Source organism: Phyllostomus discolor, chromosome 2, assembly GCF_004126475.2.
Source record: "Phyllostomus discolor isolate MPI-MPIP mPhyDis1 chromosome 2, mPhyDis1.pri.v3, whole genome shotgun sequence".
NCBI classification, from domain to species: Eukaryota; Metazoa; Chordata; class Mammalia; order Chiroptera; family Phyllostomidae; genus Phyllostomus; species Phyllostomus discolor.
The window spans coordinates 118,107,641-118,119,339 of NC_040904.2; the positions used below are offsets into that span (position 1 = coordinate 118,107,641).

The following is an 11,699-nucleotide window of genomic DNA, read 5'->3' on the forward strand; positions in this document are numbered from 1 at the left end:
CATAACCCCCAGCAACCGCACATTGATGTTTCTCTCTCTTTCTCTCTATCTCCCTTCCCTTCCCTCTCTAAAAATAAATAAATAAATAAAATCTTAAAAAAAAAATACTTGAACTACATTTAAAAAAAAAGAATGACATTTTTAAAAAAATCCAGGAAAACTCTCCAATAAACAGTGTCATTGCAGTGGGCTTAGAAGTGCCATTCATACATGTGTCAAATACTCTGCTGGATATTATGAGGTCTCACACAGATAGAACAGGTTTCACCTCTAAATAAAGCTTATAGTCTAGGGTAAAAGCAAACCAGCACATCTTCTTTTAGCTTTGTATGTGATGTCCATATGATAAAGGGTACAGGATGGGTCTCCTTATATTCCACTCCAAACCCCAGCAAGGGTTTTTCAGTATTTGAGAAAGCCCTGCCTCCTATGCACCCTTCCCCTGCAAGTTTTGGGTGTACCTCAGGAAGGGAGCCGGAACACAGAAGTAATACTGTGACTTTCCAAAGCCATGTGCCTATTTAGAGAAAACCAAGAAAAAGGATGGTTTCATCAAAACTGGAAAGGCTAAAGGAATGATTGGTTGAAGTGTAAAGCTATTCTTGGAATCTCAGACGTCCTGTGAAAAGGCTCAAACAGAAGAGGAACAAAAACAGGAAGATAATATTGGGGAGTAAGCAGGTGTATCTGGGTCCATTTAATGAAAACACTGGAGTGAACATGCAAGGGAGCCCCAAGAAGACTAGCAGCTGATTTCTCAATGGAAACACTCCAAGCCAGAAGGGAATGGCAAGAAATATTCCAACTAATGAAAACTAGAGGCCTGCAACCAAGACTACTTTATCCAGCAAGGCCCTCAATTAAAATGGGAGGCCAAATAAGGAGCTTCCCAGACTTGAAAAAGGCTAAAAGAACACACCTCCTCCAAACCAGCTCTACAAGAGATACTCAAGGGACTGCTTTAAGAAAAGAAAGAAAAACAGTAAGAGAGGGAGAGAAACACAGGTACAAAACAATGGCAATGAATAAGTACCTATCAATAATAACCTTAAACATAAATGGATTAAACGCTCCAATGAAAAGACACAGAATAGCTGAATGGATAAGAAATCATAACCCACACACATACTGCCTACAAGAGACCCACCTCAGAATAAAGACCCACACAGAATGAAGGTGAAGGGCTGGAAACAAATTTTCCAAGCAAATGGACAGGAAAAAAAAACCCGGGGTAGCAATACAACATCGGACAAAATAGACTTCAAAAGAAGAGCCATAAAAAGAGACCCAGAGGGTCACTTCATAATACTCAAGGAAAGAACCCATCAAGAAGACATAAAAATTGTAGACTTCCAGCCAAGATGGAGGTATAGGTAGACACACTATGCCTCCTTGCACAACCAAAATAAGGACAACAACAATTTAGAAACAAAATCTACCAGTAGAGAGAAAATTCAACTTTATGGAAGTCTGACAACCAAGGAGTTAAAGTAGACACATTCATCCAGACCAGTAGGAGGGGAAGAGTCAGGCGGTCAGGCAGTCAGGCAGAGAGAGATCGTGGCAAAAAAATCAGCAGCTGGCAGACCCAGCGAGGCAATGGATTGTGGAGGGGCACAGTGCCCAAGGCAGCTGGTGAACCCAGCAGTACCACATTAGCGTGCAGATAAACCAGGGGAAACTGGGGAGCAAAACACACTGTGCAACTCAAGGTCCCAGTGCGAAGAAGTGCAGCCTCAATCCACCAATTGAAAACACCTGTTGAGGTGCCGGGAGAGACTCCCAGCCTCACAGGACAGGTCGTTGGAGACACCCACAGGGTACTAGAACGTACACAAACCCACCCACACAGGAATCAGCACCAGAAGGGCCAAATTCGCTTGGGGGAAGCTGGGGGAAGTGACTGAAAACCAATAGAGAGAGGAGCAAAGCACTACTGTTCCCTCTCGGATCCCTCCCCCACAGGCAGCATCACAGCCCAGCAACTGGGTTGACCTGCCCTGGTGAACACCTAAGGCTCCACCTTGTACTATGTAACTGGCGTGTCAAGACAAAAAAAATGGCCCAAACAAAAGAACAGGCCAAAACTCAAGAAAAAATACACTAAGCAATGAAGAGATAGCCAGCCTATCAGACACACAGTTCAAAACACTGGTAATCAGAATGGTCACAGAATTGGTTGAATTTGGTTGCAAACTGAATGACAAAATGAAAGCTATGCTAAGTGAAATAAAGGAAAATGTACAGGGAAGCAACAGTAACTGGAAGAAAACTGGGACTCAAATCAATGGAGTGGACAAGAAGGAAGAAATACACATCCAACCAGAACATAATGAAGAAACAAGAATTCAAAAAAATGAGGAGAGGCTTAGGAACCTCCAGGACATCTTTAAACATTCCAACATCTGAATTATAGGGGTACCAGCAGGGGAAGAGGAACAGCAACAAGTGGAAAAGTTATTTGAACAAATAATAAAGGAGAACTTCCCCAATCTGGTGAAGGAAATAGACTTCCAGGAAGTCCAGGAAACTCAGAAAGTCCCAAAGAAGTTGGACCCAAGGAAGCACACACCAAGGCACACCATAATCACATTACCCAAGATTAAAGTGAAGTAGAGAATCCTAGAAGCAGCAAGAGATAAGGAGGCAGTGACCTACAAAGGAGTTTCCATCAGACTGTCAGCTGATTTCTCAAAAGGCCTTGCAGGCAAGAAGGGACTGGAAAGAAGTATTCCAAGTCATGAAAGGCAAGGACCTATCCAGCAAAGCTTTATCCAGCAAAGCTTTCATTTAGAATGTAAGGGCAGATCAAAATCAAGTTAAAGGAGTTCATCATCACCAAACCCTTATTATATGAAATGTTAAAGGGACTTATATAAGAAAAAGAACATAAAAAACATGTACAGTAAAATGACAGGAAACGCACAATTATTTTTTTAAAGATTTTATTTATTTATTTTTAGGGAGGGAAGGGAGGGAGATAGAGAGAGAGGGAGAGAAACATCAGTGTGCAGTTGCTGGGGGTCATGACCTGCAACCCAGGCATGTACCCTGACTGGGAATTGAACCTGCGACACTTTGGTTTGCAGCCCTAGTTCAATCCACTCAGCTATGCCAGCCAGGGCGGAAACTCGCAATAATTAAGAACTACACCTAAAATAAAAGCAAAAACTAAGCAAACAACTAGAATAGGAACAGAATCACAAAAATGGAGATCACATGGAGAGTTAGCTACAGGGGAGTGGGAGGAGGAGAGAGTGGGGAAAGGTAATAAGTAGCATAGATGGTAGGTAGAAAATAGACAGGGGGAGCATAAGAATAGTATGGGAAATGTAGCAGCTAAAGAACTTATAATTATGACAGAGAAACATGAACTAAAGGGGGGAATCTGGGTGAGAGGGGTGTGCAGGGTGGAGGTGGGGAATGGGACAACTGTAATAGCATAATCAATACAATATATATTTTTAAAAAGACTTAAAAAAAAGAAGACATCAACATTGTAAATATATATGCACCCAATATAGGAGCATCCAAATACCTAAAGAAAATCTTGGAGGACTTCAAGAAAGATATTGATAGCAACACAATTATAGTGGGGGAATTTAACACCCCACTATCAAAAATGGATAGATCTTCCAGACAAAATATCAACAAAGATATTGTGGCATTAAACAATGTCCTAGATGAAATGGACTTAACTGATATATATAGAGAGAGCCTTCCTTCCCAAAGAAGCAAAATACACATTCTTTTCAAATGCACATGGAACATTTTCAAAGGTAGACTACATGATAAGACACAAAACAAGCCTCAACAAATTCAAGAACATTGAAATCATAGAAAGCATTTTCTCTGACCACAAGGGACTGAAACTAGAAAACCTCAAGGAAAAAAACTCAAAAACACTCAAACTCATGGAGATTGAATAGCATGCTACTAAACAATGAATGGGTCAAGAGTAAGATTAAGGAAGAAATCAAAAAGCTTCTGGAAACAAATGAAAAATTAACTCACAACAATCCAAAACTTAATGGACACAGAAAAGGAAGTCCTGAGAGGGAAGCTCATAGTGATACAGGCCTACCTAAAAAAGACAGAAACACTTCAAATAAACAGCCTAACCCTACATCTGCAAGAATTGGAGGAACAACAACAAAGACAGCCCAGGGCAAGTAGAAGGAAGGAAATAACCAAGATAAGAACAGAATTAAATGACATGGAGACTAAAAGCACAATTCCAAGGATCAATAAATCCAGGAATTGGTTCTTTGAAAAGATAAACAAAATCGACAAGCCTTTAAGCAGACTCATCGAGAAAATAAGAGAGAGTACCCAAATAAACACAATCAGAAATGAAAGAGGAGAGATTACAACAAATACCACAGAAATACAAAAGATTGTAAGAAATTACTACAAACAACTATGCACCAAGAAATTTGAAAACCTAGGTGAAATGAACAAATTTCTAGAAAAATATAATCTTTCAAAACTGAATGAAGAAGTAGAAAGCCTGAACAGACCAATAACAGCTGAGGAAATTGAAGCAGTAATCAAAAAACTCCCAACATATAAAAGCCCTGGACCAGACAGTTTCACGGGAAAATTTTACAAAGCATTTAAGGAAGAGCTAACCCCTATCCTTCACAGATTATTCTAAAAAATCCGAGAAGATGGAAGACTCCTAAACTCTTTTTATGAAGCCAACATCATCTTAATCCCAAAACCAGATAAAGACACAACAAAGAGAGAAAACTTTAGGGCAATATCACTGGTGAACACAGACGCTAAGATCCTCAACAAGATACTGGCAAACCACACCCAGCAATACATTAAAAAGATCATACACCATGGACTAAGTGGGATTTATCCTAGGGATGCAAGGATGGGACACTATTCTCAAATCAATAAACATAATACATCCCATAAACAAAAAGAAACACAAAAATCACATGATCATATTAATAGATGCAGAAAAAGTATTTGATAAGGTACGGCACCAATTTATGATTAAAACACTCAGTAAAGTGGGAATAGAGGGAGCATTCCTCAACATAATAAAGGCCATATACGAGAGACCTACAGTCAACATCATACTCAATGGGCAAAAACTTAGAGCATTCCCACTAAGATCAAGAATAAGACAAGAGTGTCTGCTTTCACCACTCCTATTCAACACAGTATTGGAAGTCCTAGCCATAGCAATCAGATAAGAAAAAGAAATAAAAGGCATCCAAATTGGAAAGGAGGAAACAAAAGTGTCATTGTTTGCAGATGACATGATAGTGTACATAGAAAATCCTATAGACTCCACCAAAAAATGTTGACCTAATAAGTGAATTTGACAAAACAGCTGAATACAAAGTCAATATTCAGAAATCAAAGGCATTTTTGTACACCAACAACGAAACATCAGAAACAGAAATCAGGAAGAAAAAAACCCATTTGACATAGGAACAAGAAAAATGAAGTACCTAGGAATAAACCTAACCAAGAATATAAAAGACCTCTAGTCAGAAAACTATGCAACACTGAAGAAAAAAATTAAGGAAGACATAAACAAATGGAGGCATGTACCTTGCACATGGATTGGAAGAATTAACATCATCAAAATGGCCATACTACCCAAAGAAATTTATAGATTCAATGCAATCCCTATTAAAGTACCCATGACATATCTTACAGATAAAAAAAAATTTCAGAAATTTATACAGAACCATAAACAATCCCGAAGAGCCACAGCAATTTTGAGAAAGAAGAACAAAGCAGGAGGGATCACAATACCTGTATCAAACTGTATTAGCCACTGTAATCAAAACAGCCCGGTACTGGCATAAAAACAGGCACATAGACCAATGGAACAGAACAGAGAGCCCAGAAATAAACACAAGTCTCTATGGTCAATTAATACTTGACAAAGGGGGAAGAAGCATAAAATGGAGTAATAGCAGACTCTTCAAAAAATGGTGTTGGGAGAACTGGACAGATACATGCAAAAAAAAAAATGAAACTGGATCACCAACTTACATCATACACAAAAATAAATTCAAGGCAGATAAAAGACTTAAATATACGTCGTGACACCATAAAAGTCCTAGAGGAAAACATAAGCAGGAAAATCTCAGACATTCCATACAGCGACATCTTCATGGATATTTCCTCTAAAGCAAGGGACATAAAGGAAAGAATAAACAAATGGGACCTCATCAAATTAAACAGCTTCTGCATGACCCCCAAAAACAGCATTAAAATTGAAAAGAGAGCCAACAATATGGGAAAACATATTTGCCAATGACACCTCGGACAAGGGCGTGATCTCCAAAATACATAAAGAACTCACATGACTCCACTCCAGAAAGACAAAAAAAAAAATTAAAAAACGGGCAAAAGAGTTGAACAGACACTTCTCCAAGGGGACATACAGAGGGCCCAGAGACACATGAAAAGATGCTCAGCATCACTAGCCATCAGAGAGAGGCAAATTAAACCACAATGAGATACCACTTCACACCAATCAGAATAGCCATCAGAAACAAATCAACAAACAAGTATTGGAGAGGATGTGGAGAAAAGGGAATCCTAGTGCACTGTTAGTGAGAATGCAGACTGGTGCAGCCACTGTGGAAAACAGTATGGCATTTCATCAGAAAACTAAAAATGGAACTGCCTTTTGACCCCACAATTCCACTGATGGGAGTATACCCTAAGAACCCTGAAACACCAATTCAAAAGAACTTATGCACCCCTATGTTCACAGCAGCACAATTTACAACAGCCAAGTGCTGGAAGCAACCTAAGTGCCCATCAGTAAATGAGTGGACCACAAAACAATGGTACATTTACACAGTGGAATACTACGCAACAGAGAGAAAGAAGGAGCTCCTATCCTTTGAGACAGCATGGATGGAACTGGAGAGCATTATGCTAAGTGAAATAAGCCAGGCAGTGAGGGACAAATACCATATGATCTCACCTTTAACTGGAACATAATTAACAAAAGAAAAAAGCAAGCAAAATCTAACCAGAGACATTGAAAGTAAGAACAATCTGACAGTAACCAGAGGGGAGGGGGAGGGGATAATGAGGAGAAGGGTTTTCAGGAACTACTGTAAAGGACACCTGGACATAACCAATGGGGAGGGTGGGAGCAAGAGAGGGAGGTGGGTTTGGCTGGAGTCGGGGGAGTGGTGGTGGGGGGGGGAATGCAGACAACTGTAATTGACCAACAAATAATTTAAAAAACAAAACAAAACCTGGAGTGAACTCATAGGGTATAATGGCGTTAATCAGTAATAGAACATGCTGGTCCTTAGCATTCCTGCTCAAGAAAACAGCCTGGAGGCAGTGAGCCTAGGCTACAAAGGGAGGCCGGCCCACTCCATTCAAAAGCCAACTTTAATTCTTAAGAAGATCCTTACCATCCTAACTAACTTAGAGGCTTTAGGATCTGCTTATGCCACAATGTTGTACCCATTAGTTAACAATAAGTACAAATCACTGATACAAAATATAAGATTTTTCATTTGTCCTCCAGAAAAATTCTTATGAATGTCAAATATTGGCACACAAACAAAAAGTATGCAATTAATGAAAATTTTTAAATCCTCACCTAAGGCTATGTTTACTGATTTTAGAGGGAGAAACATTAATGTGAGAGAGAAACATGGATTGGTTGCCTTCCATATGCTCCAGACCAGGGATCGAACCTGCAACACTTTTGGTGTACGAGACAATGCTCTAACTAACTGAGCCACGGAGGCATGCAATTAACTTAAAATTACCTGTCACAATTAAGTTGATATAGTCTAGATGGTAAGCAACATAAAGTTTTCATATAGTAAATGGCGAAGAGTAAGCAATGTCAAATTTCCATCCTAATTTTAGCCTAACCATTATTTCCAACATTTTCTTTTAATAATACTTTTTAAATCAAACTATAAATCAGATAACATCAGCCTTCAAAGTACTGAGAGAACAGCTGACTAATAGTGAAACTAGTGGCCCAAGCTGGCTACCTTCAAACGCCGGGGGCCACACACAGGTGCTCTTCTTAATAAAGTCCCGCTTCACAGGGCTGCACCCACCCAGCATGGGATAGTAACCCCCCAAATCTGTGCAATTTGTAGGCCCAGTTCTGTTGAAAGAAATTACTAAGCAATAGGCTTTTTGAAAAGGAAAGAAATTCAGAGAATTTTTCGAGCTGGAAGTTAGTCACCGTAGGGATTATCAAGCTCAACCCTTCATTCTGATTAGGATATTTTGCTCCTTGTTACAAATTATTTACAAAGTAAGACAAAGTAAATTATCTTCTGTATTTCAAGCCCACAATTTTTAAAAAGTCAGTAAGGAATAATTTTTAGAAATTTTGCATTATTATAGCAACAAAATTAAAAGAGCTTTTCAAGAAAAGACTGCGCTGGTCTGGATTTTCCAACACAAGGCAGAACACCACCTCCCCCCTCCCGCCCCCCCGCCCCAAAGCTTCCCAAAACCCTTCCTGTGTGTTTACAGTCAATCTATCAGCTTCAACACTTCCCCCACCTACACACACACAGACACACACTGACACACACAGTGGGATTTAGGAGCCCAGGGCTGGCAATTTACAATACAGCATTTAAAATAACAAATTTACAATAGCTTATTGTAAAAACATTCCCCTCCCACCAAAGGAAAGTCCCTCCCAACAACCCTGTGATTTGCTAAAAAATGTGTACAGCTCCAATTTATACTTGAGTCAAACTACAGGGTCCAGCCCAAATAACACCCCTTTTTTATTACATAATCTTTTACCTCACAATTGCCAGCATGTAATTCCACAACAGAACAACAACACACTCAAGCATGCCATATGACATTTTAGGTGAAATGTTCAAATTAAAACTATGAGTTATTACACCCATATTTATTACCCTACCAACTACACTGAAGCAGGCGTCACTTCTGCAGGAGCCTGCATTTCAAACTGGACAAATAGGCTAGAAGAGTCCTTTCCAGTTCTAAAATGCCATGATTCTAGTAATTCACTGTAGTAATTCTGCATGACATCTTCTGTTCAGATACCACTTTACACTGCTTGACATTTGGAGATTTATCTATATCCAGCATCTTTAATTTGAAAGGTATGCTGATTTATTCATTCAACAGTAAGTACCCCATATTACATGGATAATGAGACCAATTGTATGAAGCTAACATAGTGTCTTGTTAATTATGATTTACAACAGACTTTGTTAAACAATCTTTGCATTCTTATTTTGGAAGATTTTTCTGTTTCTAACGTAGTATAACAGTTGCTACAGAAAAAAAGATGAAAGATAAAAACTGCTTAGTATCTTGATTTGGCACTCAGAAACAGTGATACATCACACAGGGACTAAAAAGATTTCACAAAACTTCCTAATAACCAGCCACCAGTTACTTCTCCATTATTAAAGAAGCTCCTCGACTACTAAGTAGAAATTTCAAGAAAATAGCTGTATGAAGATCACGCATATTTTGACTTTCATTCAAGAGTACATTCAAGTTTCTTGGTAAAAGGTGCACCAACTCTCCTTTAAAAATGTACATATTGGCTGACTGCTCTGGGAAGAGCGCCTCTGGGCGCTTGGGTTTTACCTGCCAAATGGACCTGTGGTTTACAAGTGAGAGTTAAACCACTTTAAGAAGCCAGGGTTCCTGTGACATTCAGAACACTCTCACTTATGTCCCATATGTGGGTGAAAACACCAATGTTCTCGTTTAAAACTTGGTTAACATAAGGAGATCCACAAACAACGTGTCCTTCCACGGTTGTCCCAGCAAGAGAGGACTTGTCACTGGAGGGTCCCGGAGCGGAAGGCCGGCAGCCGAAGACCCAGGACCCTCCCTACTCGTAGCAGGCAGGTGTGTCCACCATCCCGGGCACTGAGACATGGGACCGGCACAACAGTAGGGTCTGTGCGCGCGAGCACGTCGCCGCTAGGTACGCCATTCTTACTGTTCCAGATGGGGCACGAGGGGAAGGACAGGGGATACTGGGGGCACAGCAGAGCTCGCCCTCCCCAATTCTGCGAGCTAAGTCTTGTACGGTCGCGTCAGAGACCAGCCCCGAGCCCGTGGCGCCCGCCAGAGACCCGGAATCTGGGTTGCGGCCTTGAGGACTGAAAACTGGGGGCGCCGGAGCAGCCCCGACCGAGGGGACGTGAGACAGCGCGGCCCGAGGGGGGAGGGGACGGGCGACGTCGCCGCCCCTGGATGAGGGGGAGGGACGAGCGACGGTGCTGCCAGAGGAGGAGACGCGTCAGGACTTCGGTGGAGGCGGGACGCTTGCGATCGCTGTCCTTTGCAGGCCAGCCCCGCGCAACAAAGCGGCGCCGCCCGCCCCAACTTCCCCGCAGCCGACTAGGGCCCGCGACGTTAGCTAACACAACGCTGCCGCGGCGGATTCGGGCGAGGCCCTGGCTCACAGAACTTTCCGGCCCCGACCCGCCCGCCTCACCTCGGCTCGGTCTACCGCCGTGGGGGCGCCCTCGTCCGTGGCTCTGAGCCCTGGCGCGCCAGGGGACCCGGCGCCGGTGGCGGCAGCGGCTGGTGACCCCGCGGGGACTCAGACGTCCCGGGCGGCGTCGCGGACAGCAGCAGCTCCATCTTCCCGGGTGCTCGCGCCGCCGCTCGGACGCGCAGACCCAAGTGGGACATTCGCTACATTGTTAGCATTCCACGGTCGTCACGTGACCACGCGTCACGCTCGGCCCGCCCCGCCCGCGCTTCCTGGTCCCGCCGCCACCTGCGGCCTGGCACTGTCCCCGCCCCCCCAGCCCAGCCCGCGCTGCACGCTCCTTACGAGTTGCTCGCAGTACCTAAGGCCACTCTCCTCTCGAGAGTCTTAACCCGACCCCGAGGCAAACAGGAAGTTAACAGGCGTGGGGGAACCACCAAGTTGGTGTCAGGCACCGAAAGTGAGCGCAGAGAGGGCAGACAGCTTCCAGGTCAGGAGATCAAGTCACAGAGAAGGACGTCAGATAAACGCCCAAATTCTATCTTTTAACTTAATTGCGCCCGGTACCTTGCGCGTTTTGTGCACAGAAGGTGTTGTATGAAGTATACAAAGATGCAGTGATGTTCACCAGCAAGTGACATCTCAGCTGCCCTGCCGGGCTGACCTTACACTAGAGACGACAGAGTTGGTACCAGGATGTGTGCAGGGACGGGGAGCACAAATACTTAACACAGGACACCAAATCCTCAACCTAACATTACACTGTGGCCCTGATTCTGAGGGCTACTATCATTTTAAAAGCCAACTCAATTTCCTTTTCATTAATTCTCGGGAAATGTTTAAATGTTAATCTTGGAAGAGAAAAAAAAAACAAACAAACCACTGATGACGACTCAAACAACCTCTCCAGTGCCTGGCAGTATAAATCCATCAAGTCCTCCTTTCTCCCTAAAGCCCACCTAGATTATCAGCTCTGCCTCCGCCCTTACTTTTCTAGGGCACCTCTTGGCACTTCCCTTCTGTTTCCTCTCTTCTTTGAGCTTGGATTATTACATCATTATAGTGCAGTATAGATTTGAGTTTCCTTTTTCAGTCTGATCTACTATACCCAAGCATCCTGCATGGTGTTGGGAGTAAAACAAGCTGCCTTGCACCCACCTGTGTACCTACCCCTCACACACTAAGTGTGCTTTCTCCACCCCACTCTACTCTCCCCCCCCCA

At 42.6% G+C, this 11,699-nt stretch overlaps 1 protein-coding gene across 1 annotated transcript in view; it reads right to left on the reverse strand.

The window, feature by feature from the left end:
- Nucleotides 1-10,705, reverse strand: part of LATS2 (large tumor suppressor kinase 2) — a 101,126-nt gene extending 90,421 nt beyond the window's left edge. The window contains 1 exon segment of the mRNA XM_028531862.2: nt 10,478-10,705. The gene's annotated coding sequence lies outside the window, so the exon portion shown is untranslated.
- Nucleotides 10,706-11,699: the final 994 nt, after the last annotated feature.